At 38.4% G+C, this 27,909-nt stretch overlaps 1 protein-coding gene across 1 annotated transcript in view; it reads left to right on the top strand.

Annotated features, from left to right (window-relative positions):
• LOC139712792 (oxytocin receptor-like) overlaps positions 1-27,909 on the top strand; it is a 90,777-nt gene that overhangs the window by 59,980 nt on the left and 2,888 nt on the right. The window lies entirely within an intron of this gene.

Here is a 27,909-nt window from a genome sequence, read left to right as displayed (position 1 = left end):
CTGTGTACCTCATCACTCCTACCCTCTATCTTTCGAGCTCGTATGTCATTAATAAGATCAGTATGTACATGCCTAGTTCACCATCCCGCAGATGAATCAATATTTTCATGAGGAGCTTATTCCGCTGTGTTATTCCTGGATTCGTTTATCAGTCATAAAAGAGAGGCAAAGTAAACCGAAACAAGGAAAGTCGGATACCAGTGCTGTCCGCTTTCATCGCCATCTCATCTCATCACGCCCCTTTTCTTTTCCTGAGTCACAACTCCTTAGTAATAAGCAGCCAATATTTGGCAGTGAAATTGTTTCCTATTTAATAAAGAGTCCTCCACTAGTGCCTTTATTACCTCTAGTGGCAAGCAATCAGAATCACTCTCGGTCCACAGTTTTCGATTGAGGAGTGCTTTTGAAAGCAATCAATAATACCGTCATACCTGTCTCGATACTAACTCGATTTCCCGGAAACGAAGATTCATGAAAGCCAATTTTCTCCACAATCATTACTCCTCCTAAAATGGAGAGGTTACATCTTTTTGATTATTCGCTACCACATTCACATACCTCATGGCCGCTCTTTTTCCAGGAATGAAACACATACGCGATGATTTCCAACTCAAGAACATTCCCGAGGGCACTCTTTATCTCCTTGCTGAATTAATTTCAGTGATGACTTATTCATCGGAAAGATTCATCGGCTAGATGTGGTCCGGAATCATCACTTTGTCTCTCATTCCAAAGCATTCCACAAGTCATCATAAAAAGTAGATAATTGGTACTCAGCGAATGGGACGCTGAAACATGATATGGGTGACTTTTCTCCAGGACAAAGTTCGATTTGGAATCATTCGAGTTGCAAACACATATGAATTAAATAGTATGACACAACTATTACTTTAAAGGAACTATTTTATGCAAATTCATGTTGACTTGTATTGATTCACGACACCCTCAACATTTTATGTTGTCAGATGAATATCTAAAAATGTGAAATTAATTTTACAATAATTTTTGTGTTACTTACTCTCTATTGACTTAGCATAACTTGCACGTTTCCCAAAATACTTACATGATTAGCAAAAGACATTGCAGGGAAATATGCAAGTTATTTTCAGTCTAGGGGAAGGTGCATTCCACTCTTGTTAATCATAAAGTACTTTATCAATGATTGACAAAATCATGACGTCACTGGCCGAATCTTGGTTTGGAAGGGTTTTTTTTTTTGCTTTTGTTTTGTTTTTCTCTTTTTTTTGCGTATCATGAAATGTATGGCGCATATTTAGATGTTCGTCTGGCCACATGAGTGGTGATCAGGATATTATGAATCAATACAAGCCGACATGCATTTACACTGAATAGCTCCTTTGATTTACTCATTAAACAGACACATCTTAGCGCGTTACATGAATGTACAATAAAGATGAAGATAGGAGTAAAGAAATACAAACTCTGCACGGGTTCACATAAGCGAAAACAAAGAACTCAGCTATATCGTCTCCAAGTTCAGTGAGCAGAGAGTCATCGAGTGTCCTGTGGAAGAGACTAACGGTACAGACACGGAGAATTCATTTCCAAAAGGTGCTAAATCCACTTTTGATGGTAAGGAGAAAAACGTGGATTTCTATTTCACATGCTTCCAAATGTTTTCATGCAAGGACTTTACGTCCCATAGGCGTACCCCATAATAGGATAAAGAAACGCGCTGTGGAAGAATCTACTTGTCTACACTGATTTGTAAAGAATTCATATTTATCTTGTTTTATATAGGGGTATTTTGTGCATTTGGCGCCTTTGGGAACAAGAATTTTACACATTGATGCACAAGACGTAAATGTTGTTTTAGTGACTAGTTTCTGGGACTAAGTGTATATTTCTTGGATGATTTCTTATCTCTTCACAACCTCATGTTTCCTCCATTTCTCTTGGTGGAGATGAGGATTGGACTTTTTACTTTTTGCGAGATACCAAGAAACTACTTATGAGATAAGTAGCATACCATTCTAAAAAAAAATCATAAGTTTATATGATGAAAATCCGTTTTGGATGGCTGAGACATACGAAAACAAAGTAAAACAAAGCAATCGTAATAAAAGGTGGGTCCCACCTGTTATTAGAATCGCTCTTTTTTAGATTTCAAAACCAATTTTCATCAAATAAACGTTGAATTCCTCTTGGAATTACATCCTCTTTCACATTTCATAAGAGGTTTCCCATAATCTCGCCAAAAATGCTAGAAATCTGAAGTTAGGTCTCAACCAAAAGTATACCATCCCTTTAAGAATGTGTTTGGAAATAAAATCACTGCTAATAATCAAGAAATATGTGGGTCATATGAACAGCTACATTTCTAGGAATCAAGACAGCCAGCTTGTCATTCCTCTGAGGTCGCAGCGTGGTTAGGATGCACATAAGTTTCTTATTGGATCCAGCTGGATTTAGAACCTTTTTTGAAAAAAAAAACCCACAAATGGATATAGCACCTTTTGAAACAAAACTTTTTTTTTTCTTGCCTGATTTCTCCTCTTTTTTTCCTCACAAGAATGTAACACTTTGAAGAGTCTCCTATATAGGACTACTAAAAATGAATACATCATTTGTGAAAAAAAAAAAGTTACATTTGATAAAATATGGATTTCGCACCTTTTAGAAAGGAACTCTTCTCGCTTTGTTTGCTTTCGTGAGTGAGTATGAAGTGTTAAATACAAATGACATCGCATTATGACGAAAAAGTGAAGGCTAGCGGCATGGATGTGCAAGCATGTAATAGCCACTTACGTATTAGGTCCCCGTGTTCTATTACTTCGTCGACTCACTAGTTTTGTTCTGGGCCTTCGCCTCCTTGAGAAAATTGTGAAAGGTTATCTGGATGTTGACTATACGGTTAGAACTGCCAGTGCACAAGTGAACAAGCTACGGCATAATGTTTTTTTTTTTTCGTAATAATATATTGATATTCCACTGATATAAGCACATAAGCTAATGTTTGCGAGTGAAGGACCCAGGTCCCCGAGCAGGGGCTTCTATAACACGTGTCTTATGACATTATGGGAAGGATGGATTCTGCGGTGCTTTAGGAAGCCCCGAGGACAAGATCCAATCCTCATGATAGAATGACTTGAAGAGAGATAGATAGATAGATAGAGAGATAGATAGATAGATAGATAGATAGATAGATAGATAGAGAGATAGATGGATGGATGGAGAGAGAAAGAGGGGGTGGAGGGAGAGATGATGGAGTGAAAGAGACAGTTTCTTAGGTTCTTTTTTCCTTTACATAAGGTTATGTACTTGCTGTCGCACCGTTCCCGCATGAAGCTTCTTGGTTCCCCGCACGCTGTATGTGCTGCTTGTGGAGGAGGCGAAGGGAAAAAATAAGAAAGAGCGTATTAGACCAAACTGTCTGCAGTTCGACTTGAATCGACCAGGGGAGGATAATGCCGAGATTGCCCGGTAGCTTTCATCCTGCGGTCCCCAGGAGTTTGAGCGGAATCATCTCTGCTCTATACTCAGCGGGACTATTCCTTGAAGTTCAGATAGGATGAGGGAATATTACTGATACTAGATGATGGATAGTTACGGGAATGAATACTGGAATCTATGTTATTATACCTTCTTCGCGGCGAGAGAAACTATACAGCCATGTTTCCATTCAATGTAGCAAATTGTGATCAACCTCTCTTTCTACGCGAAGGGGAATCAAGATTCCTAATGAATATTCAGATCATAATCCTCTTCACCACTTCTTGGCAGATGAATGATGAACGGCGCAAGCACACGATGTCTTTTGAATCAAATTCCGCTTGTTTTAACCAGGCAATCAAATCGTCTGGATTACCGTTTGCTCTGAGGGCTCTTATTGGTATATTAACTCAAGATTGTCAATACTCATATCTCAAGAGGAACGATTGATGGTATACATAGAGGATCTCTCTCGAAATAGGCTATTCCACAGTCATCTTCTTCCAGAAAGAAATACCAATGAAAATGTAAAACCACACAAACAGATGTGGAAAGCCAGATGTTCCTCAATGAGAGAAATATTGCAGACCCTGTCCCTATAAAATCATTGCCTGATATTACTTTATAGATTCACTGGTCTGCCAACCTCCGCGTGTTAAGGAAAAGTCAAAGAATTTCGAATTCTGAATTATTCTTTTTTTTTCACAATTGTATACGATATTCAGACTTAATTCTCTTGTAGCTTTACATCCCCGATGTGCCGAAATAACGTCCCTTGAGTCAACTGAATTGTAAATAGTGAAGATGTATCGGCTTGTGTCAAGTCAGCTGTAGTTTTGTGAAATTTCTCTAATATAGGTGCGTGGCAAGGCAGCAAATTCAGCCCAACTCTGAGTATGAAGGGGGCCTTTTTCCATCATCTTGAAGTACCGTTTCCCAGCTGGTAAATGGTATCATGTCTTCTTTTTTTCCACTGCACTCTCTCTGAACTCAATTAATGCAGGACGAAAATCGACGGGCCAAGCTTTGGATGAAAGTACATGGCCCTCGCTCGCCTTCCAATTATTATCATTTCACCAGTAAATCAACGCTATTTAGATCCATTCCAGGCATCTAAGACACCCAATAAACTTGACTGGTCATCTTGCCCGATAGGTTTGACCGCTAAAATCGAGGTGAAATTGATTCTCCGGATACTTTTATTGCGTCGTGATTGCCCAAGATATTACATGTAACGCCCATCGTCAAGCGACGTTCTGTTCTGACGGCAAATGAAAATAAATGGATTCTCTTTTACGGGCTGCGTTTTGCTGTCGTTACTTTGTACGCGTTTTTGGTCATTGGAGAAAATGCATGCATACACAGGTATCAATGTCTGGTATATAAATAGCGGATGTAAGGAGTTTTGCCTTGGCGAATAGATGTAACGAGTTTTGTCTACACCCCCTCATTAGTACTTGTATGAATGTAATTGTACGCAATTGTCTGATCTGCTATCTGTCAAGGCCAGTTAACTATGAACCTCTTTTTTTATTCTTTATCATTCCTATCATGTAGTTGTATTCATCATTATGATAATTACAATTATTATTATTGTCATAATGTTATCATTGCATCTGTAATTGGAACTGTTATCAGCAAGATCATCTTCATCATTACTTGTTGGTTTGTGTTCTTTTTAATTTGTTTTGACACTGTTTTTTTTTACTCGGTTTTTTTTTCCTTTCCAACTGTATTCCCGAAATTGAGCCCGCACAGTTTTGTGGATTTAGTGATATACTGTCAGCAAATTATGTGGCTTCAAAATATACCTCAGTAGCATTCGCATTTGCTTTAAACAACAATTGTCACATCTGGCTTGAAAGGGGCGATGGAGATTAAATGTACCGGGGCATCAATTATAATTGCAAATACCACGGAGTCTCGAACTCATGGCCCGCCCATGAAATGTACCGACTGCATGTCAACTCGACTACGATGATTCCTGCTGATGAGTATAGACATTTTGTAGGAAGCATTCCCGTCACTTAAAGCTGAAAAAAAAATCATGGTAGGTAATCGAAGTAATGATCTCATACAAAGAGGAGGGGTAAATTGAATGCTGTAATCCAAACCATCTTTTCTTTTACATGAACTCATTTACATGATGAAAAGAAATGCTTAAACAAAAGTCTTCAGAGACATAATTATCTAAAAACGTGGCAGAGAAAAAAATAGTACATAATGAATATAAGCTTTAATTGATAATCTCAGTAATATTACGCAACATCCAAATAAGTTTGCAAGCTAAAAATCAGACTAATGATAGAAGCAAAAGCCTGCTTCTACATTTTATCACTTCGGGTATTAATAGGCCCACATGTGTACGTTTCAAACCTCATTCCATTCAAACCATGTGTGATCCAAAGAGTCTTGTGGCAGCCAGTGGAGAGACTTTTACGAATACAGAAAGTTCAAAATTTCCATTCGAAGAAAATGTTGATATGCTACCGATACTATGAGGGATTCTGGCGAATTGTTCAGTGAACTTTGGCGAAAAGGTAATGGGAAGGGGAGAGTCCTGTACCTTGATGCCTCCTCGGCGACCATGGTAAACACAGTACTGAATTACCTGAATTACTATACGATGACGCCCAGTAAGTTGAAGACTCGTAGAGGGCCATTCAAAGGATTCAATCCTGAGCCTGAGGAGTTCCATGTGATGTATCCACGGGATGGTCAGTTTATGCAATCTGGATTAAATTTGTTATGTTTCTGCTTCCAGTGATCATTTAGCTTACACTTTCAGCTGTTCACTAATGTTGCCTCGACAGCTTTTGCACAATGGCTATTCCAAGTATTTACTACTCTCTGACTGAAAGAGTTCAACCTTTTACTAGTTCGACACCTTCCTTTATACAACTTAAACTTGTGACCGCGTGTAACTTGATCATTGATGACAAAGAGAACAGCTGGATCAAAGTCTTCCATTTCATGCAAAATCTTGAACACTTGAATCATGTCTGAACGTCCAAGTCGCCTCTGCTTATCTCCTTTGGGCAGTATGTCTTTTATTATCATTTTAGGGGATATATGATCTGTCATACATAACACTTTTTCATCGTTAATGGTACTTTTTTTTTGTATGTGTGTGTATAAAAATATACCACCATGAGGAGCATAAGGGAGATTTAATCTCAATCGTGATACTGAAGAGTAAACAGTTTCCTGGAAAATAGTTTGTTTCCAAAGATCTTTATATACCTTCTTTGGACCCCTGTTTTTATTTCCTTTTTTTCTCTTACTTCTCTTTATGTGAGAGTCGGTATCACTCTCGAATTACTCAACAGAATCATGCTGTGTTGAAGGATTAGATATCTTGCCCAGGGTTAGGGAGTGCAAGACTTTTATATTCCCTCATCATACTGCTGTAACTAATGATAGGTTTCTTCCTGATATTCACTTTTTCTTTCATCCAACCAGTGGGATGAGGTTTTAAAGACGTTAAGACTGCCTAATAAAATGACCGCAGGCAACAATAACGAACATGATACCGCCAGTTTTCATTACCCCTGGACAGATAGCACGAGGTATTCCCAGCAAACAAACAATTTATTGGATATAATTCGAAGCACATAGGGTGTCAGTATAATATGATTTCTCCGGCGAAAAGCTGTGCCATTTCAAAACGGCCTGGGGATGAAAAATGGCTCCTCTTACCTTATGATACGAAAAATGTTGACGGACAGGAAGAAGGCGAAACAGAATATATCATGATGCTGAGTGTTGTGACAGAGCGTAAGATACTAGTCTCTCATTACATGGCTGTACAGATGTTTATTAACTCCCCATTTCAGAATCCATGTTTTATTCTGGCGTTGATCTAATTGGGCGCCACTTGTGAGTGCCAGTAATTTTGAACGTTTCATTCGCTTGGCATTTACATCCATGCTTCTTAATATCAATATTCACCTAATATGGAGAAATTGAAGTCCTAGCAGAATTGCATACAGGTTCTTTTAAAGGTAAAAGATAAAAGGGGTTCATGGGTATCATGGGAATGTCTCGGTAAAGACTCGGAGAAGGGCCAAAATGGAAACATCGACACTTTCTACATCTTCTCTAAATTTAACGCATGAGGCATGATCTGGTTTTAGCTTAACGTGGAGTATTCATCGTCAGGATAGGAAACCAAGGTCTTCGTTTGAAAAACAGTGGAAATTTTTGCTCATAGCAAGATTCTAAAGCTGTTAGACGGCTCTAACCTGTAGATTGAACACCGAGATTTCCAGACCAGGTTTATTACTTAGAGTGAGAAAAAAGCGGACCACGCAGAATCTTTCAGTGCTGTTTCTCGTGAGGTGGTGTGTTCCTTTGCCCGTTTCATTGCATACAGGCTCTCGTTACATCAAGGAGGTACTGGGCGAGCATGGTCGAATTGGAATTGCCATACGTTTTTCGCACACTCTTCCTTTGACAAGATTAGCTTCAGATGCGGGTTAGAGAAGGAAGAGGAGGAGGAGAAAAGAGGAGGAGGTTCACGACACCATCCCTTTTAGTTCAAGGGTCTTGAGACGTCCATCACAATGGTATCAATGTCCACTGTGTTTGAAGGCAGGGTTCCGGTAGGCGGGATATGGTGTCCATCCAGTGATATAGTTGTCCTGTTAGAGAGAAGGAGACATTCAGAAGTATTGAGAGGGATGCTACACGTTACCAGGGAAACGGCCAACGAATTTGCAGGTATCTTTGCGCGGACTTGATGCGGCGGACCGTTGTAATTTAATGACACGTTCCTCCCTCACCCTCAATTCCATTAGGAACTCTTTTGATTTCAGGATTCCTTTCAGCGCTAATTTCATTGAGGAATACTTCAACGCCTTAAAGTGTCTGCCTTTACTCTCTCCTTGGTCTCCGTACGACTGTAACTTTGTCTTGCGTGTTTATGCTGCCTTTCATCATTAATTTCCAGCTGCATTGTCACCAATTCATCGCCACGTCTTGCCCGCCGATTCTCTTTTCTTCTCGATAGTTCTTTCGCCTCTCTTTCACCTTTCCTTCTGGAGAGTCGCCCGCGTTCACTAACCCTTTCCTCTAGTGACTCAAGGACACGACATGGCTCTTCTTACACATCTTACTCAGATTGTGTTGGAGCAGCAATCTAAATTGTTACTAGCATGGCCACTTTGACTGCAGTTTCATTTCATAAAATCATTATGGAACATCGTCATGGAGGAATCTGCCGCTGTCATCATAATGGTCATCTTAGAGTTTTTGATTGAGTCAAGTATTTTTTCCGATATGATTATTACTTTCTTTCGCTGACAATCATTGCTCACTGCTCAAGCATTACCATGACTATGAAATCACACAGGCCGTAACAAGTGATGCTGCTCCATAAAACCGAGAGTGCTTTCGCGCGGTTACTCAACTCGCCCGTATCAGTTGTTCTGGGTGTAAATTTATTGAAACCTTTTCCACCTATCCCGACATGCATTAACGGTAACCTAATTCATGAAAATATGTTGACATCTATGTTGTGCATTCTATAGGAAAGGCTAAAAAGAACTCTCATATCTACTATTAAATCAATCTCCCTAGCATGTTATCTTTGCAGTAACTTTAATTTACCCTTTTTGTATGAACACATTAAAAGTAGGTAATTGGAATGGCGTATTTAATAATTGTTAGAAAAGAAATGCTATACCGTATGATTTCTAGATTACAAATCATATTTCCGGATACTTACAATGTCTTCAAAGAAGCTTTTTGACAACCAATCCTACAAAACTCAGGTTGTATAACTCGGTAATAGTAGCATTTAAGTCGACACATTGAAATTCTGTTCACGCTGTGAATCGTGATGATTCTTGTGCTCAGAGGACAGACAAGCAATACCCCTACATGGGAAAAAAAAATTAGGATGTTTCGAGTGTTAAGAGTGTTTTTGTCTCCCATGTTTTCAGGACCATACAACATTATTGATCACCGACAGCAAAGGATTATTAAAGATGAGGAAAGGTAGAGTTCTGTCCTTATTGCTGCAATCATTTGTTTTAAGGAAAGAGCAGTGTAATAACAACGTGTGACGATTTCTGTACGATGAGTACCAGAGACATATAGGTGTGTGACATGCATTGCGTATATCATATCAGAATCGAATTGACCGCAAACCTGTTTACAGCGGCCAGCTGCCCATAAAGAGCAACGTACCTATTGTGTTTCCCTTGAGTGGCCGCTATGAGCGAGTTTGGACGTGATTGCTACTGAAGTCATTGTTTATTGAAGAACCTTTGAAATGACCTTCGCAGTTGGTTTGCCTTATACAAGCTGCGCACGAGACAGCGAGATACCACGTGGTGAGAGTAACCTATGTCAACAGACTCAAGACCATCGGATACACACGGGCAGGAAATTAAAGTTTTCTCGAGAACAGCAGGAAAAAAAAAGAAGGTTGTTGGTAGCGTGTTCATTGTTAATTCAGATTTCATTGAAGTGAAGGAGAGGACGATAGGACTTCGAACCCTTCATGTATTGTCAAAATAACTGGAAGTATGTTGAGGTTTCAAAACAGGGATGAACTTTTGTTCTGTTTTGTACGATATGTCATCTCAATTCAGTGCAGGCCGTTGCCGGTTGTTTCAAGTCTCATACTATACGAACAGTTTTTTTTTCCGTTTATCACTATAAGTCTACTGTTCCTCATTTGTTTATCCCTATCGGTGAAATGGAATGACATCACTATTAAAGCCGAAGAAAACCCAGTATAGGCACTTCAAAACTACTGTACGACATTAGTGTACATCAGCGTAGCTGATTAGTGAGCGAATTTGACAACTACAACTTGAGCATGAATACAGTTCAATCCGTGATGCGAAGGGAGTGGCACCTTTAACACTTGTCTGCTTTGTGTGAGTTGTGAGAAAATATGTAAAGAGGTCAAACTTGATTGTCAATATGGTGATCAAAGAGATACCCTCTCAGGACCCGTGGCCATGAGGGTCATTAGGGTTCATGCTGGAGTTGAGAATAGGTCCTTCGATCTACTGTTCACAATGGTCACAGTTCGTTATCCCAAATGTTCGTTAATCCAGAAATGAAATACGGTTCGTTATTCCCAAGGTTCGTAATTCTGAAACGAAAACGAAATAGAGTTCGTTATTCGAAAGATACCTTAATCCGAAATTGAAATAAGGCCAATTATATCCCCAAGATCCGTTAATCTGAAAATGAAATGAAGTTCGTTATTCCGAAGGTTCGTTGGTACGCACCATCTTTTCGATTTCGGATTAATGAACCTTCGGAACGACGAACCCTTTTTTACATTTGGTTTGAAGAACCTTCGGAATGACGAACTCTATTCTTTTTTTCAGATTGATGAACCTTCGGATTAACACCGCAAATGTTTGCATTAACGAACCTTTTTTGTTCATTTATGGATTAACGAACATCCAGATATAGAAAATGTGTGTGTTTCGGAATACGGAACCTTCGGAATAACGAACCATATTTCATTTTCGGATTTACGAACCTTCAGAATAACGAACATCACCCATTCGCGATTCTCTGCACTGCACGGGCAATATATAAGGGAGGCGGTTCTGTCGCAAGTCCTCACCTTGATGATATCCAACCATGCCTTGCGCTGTCTGTCTCTTCGTTGTTTCCCTCCACTAATCCTAGCAGAATGGTCTTGCTGTGGCGTTACTGTCTCAACGCCAGGCAAGTTCGTGGCCTCTTGATTGTGTCTACCAACGTTATCGAGGGGGATAAACCAACTTGACAAGAATCACATCGATCAATATGCTTTCTCACATAGTTAAACGCAGAGATGAGAGTGTAATTGGAATTGCTAAACTAGTTCAAGCTCGCATGATAGATGATGGTCCAGGGGGAAGTCTTAGAAATGGGTTGATGGAAAGACCGTAACTTTTTATTTGTTGGATATGTAAATACTGTAATCTGCAAACTTGCCAATTACCAGCGTTAGTTTGTTTGTTTGTCTGTCTATTTGTCCGTCTTTTTAGCAAAATAACACACAAAAAAAAGGTTACTAGCGGATTTGGATGAAATTTTCAGGAAAAGTTTATTTTTGAAGAATTCGTTATCATTTGGAAATTTGGACCATTTTTGAACAGCTCTCAGTATTAAACTTACAATGATATCGACTCGATTCCAAATGCTATAGGCTATGTTTTGATGGTCAAGGAATCTAGTAATACAGATGATATGTATGTAGGACTACAATAGAGCACTGTAAAAACAGCGGTGTTAGATTTAACACCACGGGTGTTAAATCTAACACCGATCAAACTTCGATAGAGGACCACACCCACAGGTGTAGAAAATGCACTGCGATGGTGTTGAAAAGTGTTCACCTGACACTTCGTGGTGTTAATTTGACACTGTACCTGGTGTTATTTTGACACTGTACTGGTGTTAATTCAAAAATGACACCACATGGTGTTGATTTGATATTTGTTGGTGTTAATATCAATGGTTTAACACCCGTCCAGCTTCAATAAAGGACCACACCAGCTGGTGTTACTGTGGTGTAAATCTATTTTCACATTTTTTGAAAAATCTAGTATTTTAATGTAAAATTCTTGATCGTCTTGTTTAAATAAAAAATCAACAAGAAGTGCAGTTACTAAGAAACTCTTCAAAAAACAGTTTTATATTTGGAAATGACACCCGGAGGTGTTAATTTAACACCATAAATGAGCACCGAAAATTTAACACCAGCTCGGTGTTCACTATTTAACACCGGACTTTTTGCAGTGAGGGTGGAAATCGCAATATGAATTGCAATCTGCTTCTTGACAGAGGTCTACTCTCCGAGTACTTTAGTTTGTGTACATGCAATGACGCGACGACGACACAAGCCATGCTCAAATTATCTTCAATTCGAATCGAGTAACTTCGTTTCCGTTTCATTTTCCGGGTTGCCGTGGACCTAAGCTTTCTTTTCCGAAGTGGATATTAGAGGTGGTGTAGTTTTGGCTGACGAAGGTGCCTGTGGATACCTTGAACTAAGAATCATAATGCCTTAAAGGTACCTCTTTAAAAGAAAAAGAAAGGACTAGTCTTTATTAAAAGGCCACCAAACCAAGTGCTGTTGACACCGTGCATTCAACTATTTAGTAGGGAGCAGTGCCCATGGAGACAGTTGAGACAGAGTATACTTCCGACCGGACTTAGTCCCGTCCGAGAAGAAAAATGCCTTCCATCCCCCCTAAAATTTTTTCATTTGACCACATAAGAGGCACCGACTTATTCACATTCAGTACAATCAACTGCCTTCAAATTATTTTTTTTCTCATGTGTGTAGAAGGACAAACAGCACCAACACATATCAATGAATAATATACAAAAATGGTAAAGTACGCTGCGGAAACCACTCGCCAATGCCCACATGGAGTCCCTGTTTTTAAAGAATTATCCAAGTAAAGCAAAACGCAAGGAAGGAAGGTTTAATTAAGTCTCGACCGCTGGTTTAGTACTTGAGAGATTATATGGCTTTGAATGGCCGATGAGAGAAGGCCACATTTCTCATAGTTAAAGCAGAGACTTGTCTTCATCCGTTCTGATGCAATGGCTTCATCTGACCCAGACTTCTTCCTTGTTTCATTAGAAGCCATATTCTCGTAACTAACTATCTTTGACGTAAACATCACGTCTTTAGCCTCCGCATAGAGGGAAGTTATCAAAATGATATATTGGGTTTTATCCACAGAGCACCAAGCTTTGGCATCACCGCAAACGTGATCATATTCAACAGAATGATGTAAAAGAAAAGTGTGTAGTCAATAATTAAGGTTACAAATGTGACCTATGAAACTGCCAGTCGCATATTCCACACAGAAAGAGGGTATGAAGGTATTTGTACGAAAGCTTAAGGTGCAATCACACATCGCCGGTTTAGATGGCGGTTCATGGCGGTTCATCAAATCGCCGTGCTCCGCCAAAGACCGTGTTTACACCGTACGCAAACCGTGGTCATCCGTCACTCATCCGCCATGGATCCTGAGAACCGCGGGGAACCGCGGGGAACCGCCAGAAAAATTAAACATGTTTAATTTTTCGTGGCGGTCTTGGCGGTTTGAAATGGACCGTGTTCACATCGCCGTTCATCGTGTAAAGAACGGCATCCTCCGTGTTTGCACCGCAAGATCCGTGATAATGCCGTGTTAACACCGCCATAATTTTCAAGAGAAAAGAAACAATGAACTTAAAAGAGAATAATGGCTCCGGCGACACTTCGTGGCGGAGCAATAAAAAATGGAGAAAAAAAAGCAAAGATGAACCCATAATACAAGATCGGATAAATATATTGAATGCTATATAGTTTGCTTATTTCTTTAACACATAGACGGTAATGAATAAAGTTTAATGTTCAAAAAGTTGTTAGGCATGTTCAATAGTACATCATTTACATTAGAAGGTAAGTTCATAATTTTATTAAAGCTTAACAGCTTCTAAGATGGCCAGCAACGTGAACCTGATAAGTGATACACAGAAGACTTATGTAAATATGTTGGGTTCTGCTTTCGTGATTATGTATGCCTTTTTGTAAGACTGCATGTTGATACAGATAAAATTATGTTGAAACTTAAGAGAGCAGAGGTAAAAGCAATGTTGAAACTTGAAAAAACCCACCATTATTATGTTACGTGAACCTGTTAGTAAAGAGGAAACTATGCACACATACTGTATGTTTCTTTTATAATGTATAATGTATGTCTTTTTATTGACTGTTGTTAAAGATATCATTATTATATTATCATCATTGCCGTTCTTATATAGCGCATAATACCTTTGGCAAGGTCTCTATGCGCTTTAGGGGGGAACCAAAAAGACAAACAGGAAAAGGTAATTTCAGAAACAGCAACATGCTGCATAAATTATCATCTACAATCACTATGTTACTATTTTAACAGATAAGTTTTTAAAAACATTTTGGACTTATTGATGGAATTTGCATGTTTTATCACTATTGGGGTGCTGTTCCACAGTTCTGGGCGACATATACTACGTTTGCCATAGTATATAGTTTGTTGTAATGGATCGAGGGTATCACATACAGATTCCCCTTACGATTTAGAAACTCTCAAGGCTCATATTTAACAAGGAGCTCTGAAAGGTAAGAAGGGGCAATTTTGTGAAAACGTGGATAAACAAGCAACAAGATCTTAAATTCAATACGCGAAATAATTATGTGAAAACTTAGTTTAAAAAAAGAGATGTTGAAACAAGCAATTACTTGTACGTCATTAAACCTGCAAATGAACAGGAAACTTTTTAAACTATGTTGGATTCTGCTTTGATATGTATGCATTTTTAATGACAGTTAATACAGATATTTAAAAAATTAAGAGAAAGAGAAAAAGCACATTGAAACTTGAAGATATTTGCTTGTTGCATCACTTGTATCAATCTGTAAAACACAGGGGGCTACAACGTTTCATAATTTCTTTAAAATTGTGTTTACCTAACAAAACAAAACGCTCCTTGTTGAAACTCAATGAGGACAACTTAGTGAAAGGGCCCTGATTGCATCCAACTACATGGGCTTGGTATGGACTCCTCCACCTTCCGGGGAGATCCGTGTTACTACCGCGTCAATCCGCGTTTGCTCCGTGTTCAAAACGTGTCGAGAACGTAGTCACATCGCGTTTAAGTGCTCTCCGCCATCATTGGGAAACGGTTCACGGCGGTTTGAGAACCGCCATGAACCGCCATCTAAACCGGCGATGTGTGATCGCACCTTAAGACGAACAGCAAGATGGCGTCTTGTTAAAACTCGTCTAGGCTCATTCTTTCGGAAGAAAAAGCATGAAGGCGACTTCTTACGAAACACGCGCCCAGGCAATTTGTGCAGGTGGAGATATCGAGGAGGAAAACTCAAGTATAAAACAATGTGGATTGATTGAAAGCAACAATATAGGAGGATATCAGCGAAGTTTGAGGAAAATCTGACAATCGATTTCAAAACATTTGATATTTTAAAGTTTCGGTGTCATCATCATATGGATAAGATGTCACGTGATGTCACGTGCGGACAATATCAAGAAAATGATTGAAAGAAAAATTCTATACAAGATGTCATATTTCATAAAAAGTACACATTCAATCGACTTCTTAATGACATATGTAATGCATAACATTATTCCACGTGCTTTCTGTAAGAGGTGAGTCAAGTGCTCTTTCATTATACTAGAAACATATTTCTTTATATTTCCTTTACCGCATGTATATTGTTGTCCATACATGATATTATGAACGGTAAAAGTCTTTTTATCCAACAATGACGTCACCAAAACGTTACACATTCATTACTTTGAATCAATTGTCGGATTTTCCTCAAACATCGTTTATGTGTTCCACTAATAATGTTGCCTCACTCACTACAGCTTAAGTATAGGCTTCCTTTAAAACTCGTATAAGCGCAAGGGAGGCATTTTATTTTTTGTGTGGTTTTTGTGTGGTTTTTGTTGTTTTTCGTCTCTTTCAAAAAAAAAAAACCCGGACACCTTGGAGGGTTCTTGTGAAGTTGTCTTCTTGCCTCTTGTTCCAGGTAAGGCGCCTCTGTATAGGCAAGTGTCGACATGGAGACTATACCAGCAGCTCCATGGTTTCAACAAGTTGCCTTCTCACCGCACGCTGAAGTTTCCATAATGACACGTGACTGTGTTTTGACACCTTCGGGAAATGCTATATACATTAACAAATTATTTTCCTTTTAAGGACAAGTCCACCTTCATAGACATGTGGATTGAGTGAATGCTAATAGAACACAGCAAGAGTTTGAGGAAAATTGGACAATTCGCTTAAATGTTATGAACTTTTAAAGTTTCTGCTTAGTCACTGCTGGATGAGAAGACTACTACAGCTTGTGATGTCACATGTGCACAACAATATAAAGAAAATATAGAGAAAATTCGACATATTTTCAGTTTTCTCACATAATAAAAGAACACTTGACTTACCTCTTGCAGAAGGTAAGGGGGAATAATATTACCCTTAACATAAGTCAGTGAGGAGTCTAGGAAATGTGCACTTTTTTCAAAAAGTAAGATTTTGTGAAATTATCTTTATATTTTCCTTATATTGTTGTACGCATGTGACATCATACACTTTAGTAGTCTTCACATCCAGTAGTGACTGTGCAGATATTTTAAAAATTCATAACTTTTGAACAGATTGTCCAATTTCCTCCAAACTTTCACTAATGATTTCTACTAATATTGTTCCATTCACTCAATTCACATGTCTATGAAGGTGAACTTGTCCTTTAATGTGATCCTATGGCACTGTATGATATTCCGATAAGTCATTGTTACATCGCCACAATAGTCCCAAGTGTCGGAATGCATAACAAAATAAGCACAACTCTATTCGTAAGTATAGGACCATGGTTTATCATTGCTGTTTTGTTTTTAGCATCGTCGTCAATACGTGGCGATGAAATATCTTTAACAAAATGAATGAATTATTACAATCTTTTGGTGCAAACAATAACAATAGTCTATGGCAATAACAGTGCAACACAGAAAATCAAAATTTGTTCCTAAATAAATGTGTCTTTTAGAGAGAGAAAAAGAGATTCCTGTATATCACTATAATCATGATATTACATGAGATTGTATATCACCCCTGAAGTACTTCGATATGTTGTACTGTAAAACATTTGGAACTGTTCGGCTTCTCATCTGTTTTTGTTAAAATCTATCTCCATTTGAAATAACCTACCAGGGGGCAATATTCTTGAAAGGTATAACGTATTTTGCCAACCTTCCCAAAGTATGATGCCCACGTCACAAACGTCGAGGGTCGACAGTTCTCGCAAACTACTGACACATTTTTGCTGTACTCAGAAGAAAACATGTATTGGATTCGATCTTACGATTAACTGCCTCCTTTGTCACCCTTCAACGCTCTTACTTTCTGTTGAAGTTGCCAAAGGCTCAGGTTAACGTGATTAACGTGTAATGAAAGTCTTAGACACTTAGTATATGGCATGATAACCTTCCACGGGGTATGGCCCACGCTTTCCCGTCTCGCACCTGAAGGGCGGGGCCCCGCGTCAGAGCTTGACAAAACAAGGGATGCTTTAAGAAAAATACCCGGATGACGACCTCTCGAATAGATAGATTTCTCATGAACGCGCGATACTGACACCGAGTTTTCACAGCGTCAAAGAATTCTGGGACCTAGACGATTTAATTAGTGGCTTATATTTGGGTCAATCAATGGTTCACGCTGGTATTACTATTGGCATTGATAGGATGGTTTGCATGGCAAATGTCCTCTGGTTTTGAACGATAAACAGCTCATGCTTGAGCATTTTAAGGTCACGTATAGTTTTGGTCTAGATCTCCGACAAAAAAAGTCTTTATCTCTATTGACAGATTTTTTTTGTAGGTAAATGTGGGAGTGTTCGCATAGTTCATAAATTTAGATTCACATTCAGAAGGGGCTATTCTTTATGATTTACAGTGAAAGAAATGAACAAACAAATGGCTGGATGATTAAAGGCGAATATCTGATTAAACAATAGCGTAAACTCCCGTAAGGGTGGGATTTCACGGAGCACGCGAACGATTTGCGAAGGACGCGAATGACAAAATCCAACATTCGGAAAAGTTTTTCTCCGAATGTTTTCCGACAATGAAGCCGAAAACTATTCTTGCGCAATTTGTGCGAAGTTTCCACGACGTATGTGCGAATGTCGTGTGTATCATTGCTAAAGTACAGCATGTTACGTACACGAAGAACACGCGAAGGAAATGCGAACAACGAAAAATTTTCAATAATCATGGGAGAAAATGTACCCAAGGAGAGGTGGACGCTGTCTTGAGTTAAATTTTTTTCTTTCCTCTATTTCTCCTTTCTTTTTCTCTCATTTTTCTATTGTGTGCTTGCCTACATTTTTTTCCTAGGACTTATCTCCACTAGTAAAGCATATGATCTTTTTTTTTTTGCAGTTCCTACAACACATAATCTCTATACTTCAAATGAAATTTTACATACTTTAGATTAATTTTAACTGTATTCTGCGATTTTTTTTATATCAAACATTTTTCTCTTTGCTAGTCTTTCATTTCTTTTGTTACTATAGTTGTTGATAATTGTTTGATGTTTAGGTGTATGCTACGATTTTTATTTGTAGAAAACGTATATGTCATACATTCCCCAAACGTGCGCTAAACGTTCGCGAGAATGTCTCAAAAGGTACGCGAAGAGTTTGCGATTACGTCGTAAAATGATCGGAAAAACTTCGCAGATTTCGCGTAACATACGCGAGACATTTTTCAAAGTTTCGGAGTCTGTTTGGGGTTTCACGAACATTTTGCGAACATCGCGCGTGTCTTGCGAAGGTCTTGCGCATATGACGAGGCTTTAAAGACACTTTCGAGAACAATTCACGAGCAAATCACGACCAAGTGTGCGGAAAAGGTTCGCAGAAAATTTCAAACTTTTTTGAAATTCTCGCCGAAGTAAAAACGACATTCGCGAACAATTGACGACGCTTCCGAACCCTCACGTTCGTTTGGCGATCTTTTGCAGACCAAAATGCGAATGCTGGATTTTGCCATTCGCGTCCTTCGCAAATCGTTCGCGTGCTCCGTGAAATCCCACCCTAAGGGACTAATTGACAAGACTGTTACTGCTTTTCGCTTATAAACCTCGGAAAAAAAAGATCTTATAAGAATATGACAGTATTGGAATAAAATAAAAAAAACATCAATAAACCAAGTCTATGAAAACTACGGTCTTTGACGATTTTTGGAAGGCTAAAACATTCTTGTTAACAGCACCAAATACTGTGACAAATCTGTGATAAAGCTGTGAGGACTCCGTCCCGATGTTTGAGATCTTATAACATTCACATAAACACCGAACGTAATTCGCAAACACGATTTGGATATTAATATATATGTATTTTGATAAAAACCTAAATGGCATAAAAACGCTTCATCCTGCCGGGGAAGCGCATGCTTTAGAAGCAAAGCACACACACACACACACACACACACACACACACATATATATATATATATATATATATATATACACACACACACACACACACACACACACATATATATATATATATATGTATATATATATATATATATATATATATATATATATACATATATGTAAGATATGTGTGTATGTGTGTGTGAATGTGTAAAAATGTTCTTTTATTATCGCTTTTCTAAATAGTGCATGACTTAAATATACTTGATTCGATTACATTATGATCCTTAAAAAAAACCCTTCACGCCAAAGTCAAGATTTATCAAATAAGGCCGAAGAGAGACATGAAATCGAATTGCATTTGAGAGCTGGTCTGGAAGAAGAAATAACCTGAGCCAATGTACATCTAATGTTTCTTTGTCAATGCAGTATATACATGACATTGATTCTCAGTGCAAGGATTCAAAAGTTACATTGCACTCTAAATTAACCCAATCATGAAAGTGACGTGGTGCCAAGGTAAAACACCGTTTACTATACTTATTTGTGATTTTCATGTGTTGTGTATAGGATTGACGCCGGGCTTGCAGAATTCAATATCCGAATCTAACATTTCAATCTGGGCATATAAAACCTAACAGCACCATGGGATTGTGTGGACAGGTGGAACTCGGGTGTATTTTGAAAGACCCTGTCTCTTGATAAGGTATAATAGTAATGTCTCAAGCTCGGAGAAAGCGCTGCGATACGCCCTTTGGTCCAACGAGCCAAATGGGATGTGACTCTAGGGATCTCGCATGAGTAGAATAAAGTCATAGATGCTGTCTGGTACAGCAAAGAGAAAATGACATCTTATTAGCTGAATAATCTTCTGCATTTTACCGCGGAGTACGATGCTTAAGGACGTACCCTTGTTTTCACATTGAAGGGGGAAAAAGAGATGGGTAGCTTCAGTGATTTCATAACTCGATTAAATCAAGCGAGATACCTTGTGCAGTCTGCGATCACGTTGACATGTTTCAGTATGCTTCTAAAAAGGCGAATCGCGCTTAGCCTGTCTGACTGTCTCGGAGGAAAGGGAATGAGACGCGAATTTCATTAATGTACTAGATGTGCCGGAAGGATGGCTTGGGCAGAACGAGATACCTCGGCCCGCGGGAGCGAGGCGGTGAAGTGGCGATGAATGTGGATGTTGTGCGCTCGTTCCTCTCTTCTTTTTGTTCCCTTTTTCCCGCTCTTTCTCTCTCTTGTCCTTGACATGTCGTCTGCGCTTGCATCTCGCCGGTGAAACGTCATATTGACGAACGAAAACACACAACAGACTTACTAATACTGTTGACTTGGCTACCATGGAGGTGTGAAGGAAATAGATACCCCAGGTGATGGAAAAACAACAACAACAACAACAACACATCGAGCGCTTTCAAATATGTTCAGTCGAGACACAAGAGGTGTTTTTTACAATGGCATAGTGAGAGTTAGCGGTCATTTTGTCTCTCGAAGTTTTGGTCTTGGCGTGTTTGAGTTAGGTCTGTTCCGGATTTTTTCATCGGTGCATGACTTTTTTTTTTGTTTTCAGTGATCTTTATTGATTTCATTCAAATCATACATAAATAAACAAAATAAACGAGTAAAAAGAATGCAAATATTGTTTCAAACCAAATTCATACCATTTTGGGGGGTATTTACTGCAATAGTCTCTAACTAAAACATTGACAATGATAAGACCAATGAATACATGTATTAAAAGAAACAATATCTATATAACATGCATTATATTCCACTTGAATGTATTAACATTATAAACCGTATTCCACTTCAATATGTACATACATCTATTTCACCCCATTTTTTCTCTAACCCACCTACAGATATACAACTCTATCCCTCTCACATCTCCCTCTCTCTGTCTTTTCAACCCAATATTCTTCTATTCATAAGCCGATGTAGTTTCCTTTGTGATCGCTTCACGCCTTCATTCATGCAATTCAAATATTGGTAACACTTTCTTTCATTCCCCATCTCCCCATCTTCATTTCTGCTCATACTCCCCCCCCCCTTCCCCATTCCAAGAGAGTGAAAGAAAGAGGGGGAGGGGGAAAGGAGAAAAAAAACCACATATTTAGCATCGGCTTTTCAAACGCTTTTGTCATTTCCCAGTGTCCAACGTGAGGTAAAGCCTTGATTGATGATGAAGGACAAGACTCATCTGCGTTCCTTAAAGAGATTTCGCGCGTCGCTTATCTTCCTTAATCAATGGTGATGTCGTCATTAAACGAGTTAATGTGTCATGAGCTCGCATTTTGCCCCACCGAGCCACATCTCCCGACGCCCATTTGAAGCCGAAAATTCCCGTAGTTCTGTGTTCCATTCACCAAACGACCAGACATATTTGTTTGTGTGAATTGTTTGACGAAGGCGCTACAAGCGTTGCCGTTACAAAATTCGTTAATTATTCATTTCCCGTGTCGAATCATAATGAGAATTTTTCGTGGCGCTTTGAGCTTGCTTTCAGGAACCTCGAGTTTTTGTTTAAATGTGAAATATTGGAAGGCATCAAAACAACTCCATTTAAGTACTCCAGCTGGCGCGCAAGCAATGATAATATTAGTTCTCCCGTAAGCTGCTTTATATCGCTCCATTTTTGTCTTCTTCTTTTTCCTCTTTTCTTCCTCTCCAAGGGCACCGTCCTTGATTGACAAAATAATGTTTATGTTTATGTCTCCAATATCATTTACTGAGATCGTCGTTCAATTCCATGTAGATTAAAGTCAAGTTTTCAAAATAACACATGGGTAGAGTACGGCCATGTTACCATTCCAATATTTAGAAGTACGACTGGTTAAGAACGAGTATTCTACAATGTATTTCGTATTACATTCTCGGGAGAATCTTGCTTGTTTAAAACGTGATATTATTTGAAAATGTAAAAAAAAAAAGATGAAGACGTCTTGGTTGTGGGCTCTTGTTTCGTTGTTCCTTTCCGCGAAAGACAGTGGCATTATACCCTTGAACTTCTTTCCCAGAATGTTTAGGGTAGCGAATGTGAATGTGATCGATCTGGCAACAGGGACATTTTTTTTTTTTTTGAGGGGGGGGGGGGTTGCGGGAGAAGAGAGAGAAAGAGGGAGGGAGAGAGTGAGAGGAAAGCTTTGATTGTTACGTCACAAGATAGACCAGTCTGACCAGCTGAATAATCATGGAGCGCAGATGTCTGCATGTACCGTATCATTCTGTATTCGATCGTATTTATTCTGGCTCTCAAATCAAATGAATTACGTGGTTGTGACAAATTTAAACAAAACATTTATTGACAAAGGAGCAATGCAAAAGTGCACTTAATACTACATGCATGACAAAATCATTGTAAAACATTTATGGCTGCATATAGATACAGAAAAGGCAGTAGATTTGATTCAACAAGGAAGCAGGAGACCGACCGTTAGCATAAACATGGCTTGACTAAAGGATAGCTTCATCTATAGACCAAACAAAAACCAACTTCGACAGGAAACGTATGGAAAAAAAAAAGACGACTCCCAGAAATATTTTGAATGTAATCACGATTAATTAGGCCCTATGTGATGGGGAAATTACACGCAATTGTTACCAATTGATTACAGAGGATATGATTTGTAGAATTTGTGTGTTTGTTTATTTTTTTTTTTTTTTTTGGGGGGGGGGGGTTATTTGGAACAATTGAAAGTCATCAGTCATTATGTTCCATAGGTGCTTTGTTCCTTTGGTTTTTGTTTCTGGGGAAAAAAAAATACTGCCTTATTCCCCGTTGATTGTGATTTCAAGACTGTTTTGTGCGTAAAGTAGAATCTCTAAACATCGCTGAACAGTTGACACACAAAAGCTGATTCAATGACGTAAGCATTCCAGACATGCTTGTAACAGTTCTTCGCATTGTCTCTATCATGAAAAAAAAAAGATGAAAAAGTTAGGGAAAATTAAAGTAATTAGGTGATGAATGTAATGTGAATGATATGGAAATGAGAAAGTAAGATAATAAGGAATTACGATAAGGCATGTCAATGTCACTTTGTAAGTGTTAATTCCGTTTATTCGATTTTCTCTCTGTCGCAAACACTGGCAAATAACAATTCTTCATTTTCTTCGTGTTGCGTAGTCATCACTTAAAACTCGTCTGTATTTCTTTCAGTGTCTCGTAAAAATAGCAGTTGCCATGATTGGTAATTAAAATAGTATTGGTTATATACCTCACATTTTGGAACTACGATTAAACCCCAAAATGGGCTCGGCTAGACGCTATCTTCGACTTAGATATCATTTGTATTTCACATAGAATTTCATGGGACTCCCTCTCTCTATCATGTCTATTCATCTGTGTTAATGCCCCTTCTTTTCTCTCTCTCTCTCTCTCTCTCTCTCTGATATATATATATATATATATATATATATATATATATATATATATTTCTCTCTCTTTCAATCTCTCTATTTTTCACCATCTAACTCTTTCACCTTCTCATTGTCATTCAGAAACTAAGCGAATATCAGACGAAGAAATCTATTTTTCATTCGCATTTATTGAAGAGCTTCTATTGTAAATTTAAGCCCCAGTCACATAATGCTCTGCGTCCGGCGTTACGTCCAAAAAAGTCATTTTTTCCGAGGACCCCAGCGGATCCTTTGCCGTCACCAGAAATTTGTACAAAACATGCGGGCAAAAAAATGCGGGCGATACGGACAGATACGACTAGATGCGAATACTTGCGCCCACTTGCGGATATTCTTACGAATTGAAACATAATAGTTCTGAACACTTGCGGAGAGTTGCGGATATTTTCGGATAGTTACGGATAGCTACAGATTGTTATTAATAATCATGGACAATTTGGTTTTCTCTTACGATTCCTGCTAAGTCAGTGTATTATGACAGCAAGGTTATCACATTTTGGACTGTCTTACATTGTACACTGGGGAAAACTGAAATTGAATAACGTACAAGTTGTGAAAAAAATCGTAATCCTTTAAAATTTGCTTCATAATAGTAAAAGATATATGAAATTTTGAACTTGAAGTTTGAATTTCGTTTGTGCAACTCAAATATGAATAAACGTCATAAATGTAAAGAATATATGTGACCGTGCATCACAAAACGAACAAAAAGTCACACACACTGATTTTGTGTGAGGACTGAAAATAGGTGAAATGGGTCAACCGAGCCGATCTTGACTTGGCTACCCTGGGTAAATAAGGCCTTATCATTATTATTATTATTATTATTATTATTATTATTATTATTATTATTATTATTATTATTAATTTCAGTTTAATCTGATAATCCCCTCATTGTTGTTACTCCGGTGGTTTCCATCCTGTTTTTTGTCCCATTCATCGCACAACCAGCACGGCTTGAAAAAAATTAAGCGCTTGAATAGACACTGTACTTCAGAGCCTCTTTTCTCAGTTTACACTTTTTCTAAGTATGTGCATTCTTTCCACTATTTAGATAGGTTAGGAGAGTCCATTTTTTATTTGAGTAATACATCATTTTAAAGCCTAAAGTCTGCTTTTTCAGAATATGCTCTCAACTAAAATTTCATGTGTGGCGACTTTTTGTGTGTTTTGTGGTGCAGGGTCACATATAACATCACTATACCACAGATAAAATACAAAGTTAAACATTAGAGTAAGAAAATATTACTTGCAGTCATGGAATAGACAAGCTGTGGTTACGCTGTCGTTGCTCAGCGATATTCATGACTTACTGGGTTATGTTAAGGAGATATTTATGATAAAGCAATGCTTATTAAATTTACAGAAAAAAAAGACATCAGAATTTTCAAACACCCCTCCCACACCCAAGTACAATATCAAGTCATCTCTTGAAGTAATGTATTTTCTGTTTGAATTTCTTGTATGCATGTCATTTTGTAATGCGCAGTAGAGTATATTATCATGGTAGCTGCGCAATATAAATGTCCTTTATTATTATCATTATTATCATTATCGTTATTATTATTGTTATTATTATTATTATTATCGTTATTATTATTGTTATTATTATTATTATTAACATCATTATTATCATTATTGTTATTATCATTATTATTATCATTATCGTTATTATTATTGTTATTATTATTATTATTATTATCATCATTATTATCATTATTGTTATTATTATTATTATTATTATTATTATTATTATTATTATTATTATTTTTATTATTATTATTATTATTATTATTATTAAAAATGTAATACACATTCGATGGGGCGTAAAGTGCATGGGTAAGACTTTAGATAAATAAATTCGTTCTCATTAAATATATAGTTGCCCGTGTCCCACACCTTCCCCGGCCAGAAAAGTGAATAAAATGCTATCACCCCATCCCCTACCCAAAATATTGCTTTTTTCGAAAAATATACATTCGAAGAGTACAAGAAAAAAAAAAGTTCAGCACCAAGAGTCAACCAATGTCATGAGTATACATGGTATGGGTGCCACTTAAAATGACCATTAATTGTGGGAGAAATTTCATAATTTGACCATGCAGTTCTGCCTCTCCACCGCTCCGACTGTGTTGTAGCATTCCTTCAGGTAAAGGCGCTGCATAGTCCATGGGCCAAGACCCGAAAAATGGGTTGTTGGTACCATCTGAGGTGGCACAACCTTTTTGGTGTCAGTTTGTTCGTCGGGCATAGGTATGCTTATCAAGCTATGATAGCATTTCCAAATGAGTAGCTTAGTCATAATAAATGAATTTTTAACCAATTTGGTCTCGTTTTTATATCCCTATACTTCTGAATCGAAACTAAACCGCTATACAAAGAAGAGCACTGCCTTCTGTATGTCCACAGGTGTTCTGTTGTAAACGCGGTGCGCTTAGTCTTTATTCAAGGCAGCGAAGGGAATATCCAAAGGGTTATGATGTCCACAGCTGTCACGCGGTGCGCTTAGTCTTTATCTAGACCAATGTACCGTTATCATATCTAAAGTTCCTCATAAAAGGGATTATCTATACTGTTTTTATACTACCCTATCAACAAATACATCAGTTTTAAACAAAAATCACTCTGTTCATTTACAATATCATTAATTATAATGTATCGTAGTGTACCGGTACATTGTTTTTGCATTATCTTATATTGCTGGAGGGAAATAAAGCGACATTGGCGTGGTATAAGCGTTTTCACCGTAGCGTTTTCGCCGGAAAATGATAAATAATTGAAAGATACGGTAAAATTCACGAGGAATTGCTTTTGTTGTTGTTGTTGTTTTTAGATAAAAGGATATACACTGTATCATACGCTTTGGATATTCCCTTCGCCGTCGAGAATAAAGACTAAGCGCTGTGGACATCATAACCTTTGGATATTCCCTTCGTTGCCTTGAATAAAGACTAAGCGCACCGCATTTACAACAGAACACCTGTGAACATACCATTTTACAGCTCTATGGAACATACAGAAGACAGTGCTCTTCTTTGTATAGCGGTTAGTTTCGATTCAGAAGTATAGGGATATAACAACGAGACCAAATTGGTTAAAAATTCATTTACTATGACTAAGCTACTCATTTGGAAATGCTATCATAGCTTGATAAGCATATCTATGCCCGACAAACAAAATGACAGCAAAAAGGTTTTGCCACCTCAGATGGTACCAATATCTGGCCTGGCCCATGGACTAGCAGCTTGGCAACAGGAGTAGTGTGCCTTCCCACGAGTCTCTGTGTTCCCATGCGAGTGGAAAACGGAAAACATCGAAGGACGTAATTGTCCGCAACATCCGTAGCTGTCCGTAAATATCCGTAAGCGGACGAAACTGTTGTGATACGTTAACTTGCGGTTAATTTCGGATACTTACGGTGGACGTAAGCGAACGCAAACGGACGGAAGGTAAATTCTTTTGCGGATGGTCTGCGTCCAAGCCACGGGTAGTTACGTTCAGTTACGGATAGTTACGTTTGGTTACGGTTACTTGCGTAAGTTTGCGTCCGTGGCGTCCCTCTGCGAAATTTTGAACATTTCAAAATTTCGCAGGTTCGGCGACGTCATTTTGCGTTTCTTTACGGATGAGTTACGGACAGTTACGTCTACATACGTCCCTGCGGATGCCTGCGTCCACGCTGCGTCCCCCTGCGTCCACTCATTCGTATCTATTCGCGGCGGACGTAATCCATCGTAAAGCACTGTGTGACTGGGGCATTAGAACGATGTCTTCTGCGTCTATAAATGTATCAGTCGGCGGTCTACGAAATGGCGCTTGTCAAACTTAATAATGGAGAAAAAAAATGATGACCTAGAAAAATGGCTATGTTTGTATATATATAATACATAATACATATACACACTCATATAAAATGTACGGCGGCAAAATGAAGCGCATCGAAAATGCTGGCAAGTAGGTGACGTGATTTTTGTTGTCACTCGCCATACAAATTATGCCTTTTACGTGGCATGTCAACCATGATCTTTTTGGACGGGAAAAACGTGGTTTGGTTCATCAAAT

This window comes from Diadema antillarum, unplaced genomic scaffold (assembly GCF_040938485.1).
Source record: "Diadema antillarum isolate AM-2024a unplaced genomic scaffold, OU_Dant_1.0 seq00001857_RagTag, whole genome shotgun sequence".
NCBI classification, from domain to species: domain Eukaryota; kingdom Metazoa; phylum Echinodermata; class Echinoidea; order Diadematoida; family Diadematidae; genus Diadema; species Diadema antillarum.
The sequence above is the reverse complement of the archived record's forward strand: the minus strand, read 5'-3'. Positions and strand labels throughout refer to the sequence as shown.